Raw genomic sequence first — 2,531 nt, forward strand, 5'->3', positions numbered from 1 at the left:
GTAAGATTCTTAAGGTTGATGTTCTTCATTTTATGAACCCTGATTTTTTGGCTGCTGAGGTTGTCCAGAACTCTTATTTTTAGACAATGACATAAACAACAGAATTTGTTGGTGATCCAACCAGTCGACTGGAATCAGGTTGACAACTAGAAGGCTGTCCTTGCTGGCTATAATAATATCAGAGTGGCCCCTTTAGTGTGTGTCAGTTTCAGACAACCTCAGATCATTCTGACATACAAAAGTAGAGTATGATGGATCAGCGAGTTTCCACCAGTGTGAATTGAAGTCACCATAGGAAATATAGTCATTGCTAAACAAGTTCAATAGAGAGGTAGTATCATCCCTGCATTGAGCAATAAAGGTGGTTGTAGAAAAGTGCCCTTTTCGACATGGACATCCCAACTTTTGCCTGATATTTGATGTGATTTTGACTGGAAGTGCACTGGGTTCCTGCTAAACAGGTTCCCAGTACCAGATCTCTTTCCCAAAACTGTGCTATTATTTCTCCCATTGGCAATACCTTCAGTAAACTCTGCAAGTGCCTAGTAAATGGCACCTCTCGTACCTAGGGCTTGATGTACTAAAGAGGGTCTCTAAGGGTTGCAGCAAGAATTGTGCCACCCTAAGGGACCCCTCAACAAACCCTTTGAAGACTGTCATTGCAGGCTGTGTGTTTTGGTGCGGACCCAAAAGTGAAAACACAACATGATACACATCCCTGTGTTTTTGTTTTTTTTAACGGTTTATTCTCTTTATTTTCATATAAGTCTGCAGACTACATTGACGTTCGGAAAGAGGATGAGGGGGAAAGCCAGAGAAATCTAACAGATGCAGTTCATTGGAGATCACATGTAAGACTGAAAACTAAACCAAGTGGCATGGGTGGTCTTTTCACCAACTACACAAGGAATGATCGGAGGTAAGCCAGGAAATAAACAACAGCATCCCCCAATCAGCAATCACTATCTTTTTCGATGTCTTCCCGGCGCTTGAGCCAAACTTCTCCATTGTGCTTAAAACATCCATGCCTTTTATGACGGAGCCAAATACGACATGCTTGCCGTCCAACCACGTAGTCTTCGCAGTGCAGATGAAGAATTGAGAACCGTTCGTGTTGGGCCCAGCATTAGCCATGGACAGAATTCAGGGGACAGTATGTTTTAGTGTGAAGTTCTCGTTGGCAAACTTGGCACCATAGATTGTTTTTCCACCGGTACCATTGTGGTTCATGAAGTCACCACCCTGACACAAGAAATCAGGAATGATCCTGTGGAAGCACGATCCCTTGACACCAAACCCTTTTTCCATTGTGTACATGGCTCTGAAATTATCAGCTGTCTTTGGCACAACATCATCCTGGAGCTTAATTTCGATGTGTCCTAAGTTGGCGCCATCAGCCGTGACATCAAAGAAAACCCTCCAAACCATGGTGGCGATTATATGGGTTGAACAGTGTCGGCGGTGACTACTCGTCTGCTTCGAAGCTCCTGCCTGGTTGAGAGCGCGAAGAGAAAGATACGCATCCCTGTGCGCCATGTCCCCTAACCCTGCATGTAATATTTGTAAGTCACCCATACAGCAGGCCGTACAGCCCAAGGCAGCAGGAACTTCGATCCTGCTTACCAAAAGAAGAAGGACAGGAGAGTCATGAAAAGCAAGAACTGTAAAAGAAGCAACTAATTTGGTGCCAAGTCTGCCGGCCTATCTGCTGTTCTAGATAATTATGCCAAAGTTCGCTCATCCTACAAGCTGCTGTGCCTCCAAAAGCCTAGGAGGACTTCCAGCACTTTTGCCAAGACTCAGAGACTCCGTTTGGAGCATCAGAGCTGCTTCCCGCAATCCTGCAGGCACTCAAGGAGACCTGAGAGGATTACAGACAGCCAAAAGCTGACACTGGAAAGCACCACTACACCCGTGCCACCCAGCCAAAGCTGAAGTGGATCAAGGATACCAGCAGGGTGTCCAGTCCTCCAGGGACAAAGTCCACCCGGGAGTTGCCCACTGTGGTCTTCCCTCTGCTGCCTGTGGCAGTTGGTTGTAGGCACCCTCTACCGAGTGTGCTCCCAGTGACAAAAACTGATGCCTGAAGACACCTCTGCACCTGTTGCCCCTGGCCCTTGGAGAAGAGGACCAAAGGTGTTCCCATATCCCAAGCATCATGAGACCTAAATCTCCCTTGTGGTTCAGATCGATCCCGTAGGATAACATTAGGCACCTGATGCTAAAAAGCACCTCTACACCCAGCCGCCCCAGTGCCTCCAGAGGTGACCTTTTGGTGCTACTTTAGACCTTGTTCCATACTCACCTTAAGTCCAAGAGATTGGTCCAATAAGTTGCTGTGAAGTGCCCGAATGCAGTACATGTTTTTCCCTCATAGGATAACATTGGGTCCCCAATGCTGAAAAGCACTTCTTCACCGGGCCGCAACAGTGCCACCCAAGCTAACCTGTGGGTAATGCCTTGGACCTTACCCCACACTCACCTTAAGTCCAGAAGATTGGTCTTGTTACTTGCTGCACTGTATCTGAATG

The 2,531-nt window shown here is 46.9% G+C and overlaps 1 pseudogene; it reads right to left on the reverse strand.

Moving 5' to 3' along the window:
* Positions 1–891: 891 nt before the first annotated feature.
* LOC144826147 (peptidyl-prolyl cis-trans isomerase pseudogene) lies at positions 892–1,428 on the reverse strand (annotated as a pseudogene).
* Between the last annotated feature and the right edge of the window lie 1,103 nt (positions 1,429–2,531).

The sequence above is a fragment of the Lissotriton helveticus genome, chromosome 3_2, assembly GCF_964261635.1.
Source record: "Lissotriton helveticus chromosome 3_2, aLisHel1.1, whole genome shotgun sequence".
In the NCBI taxonomy this organism is placed as follows: domain Eukaryota; kingdom Metazoa; phylum Chordata; class Amphibia; order Caudata; family Salamandridae; genus Lissotriton; species Lissotriton helveticus.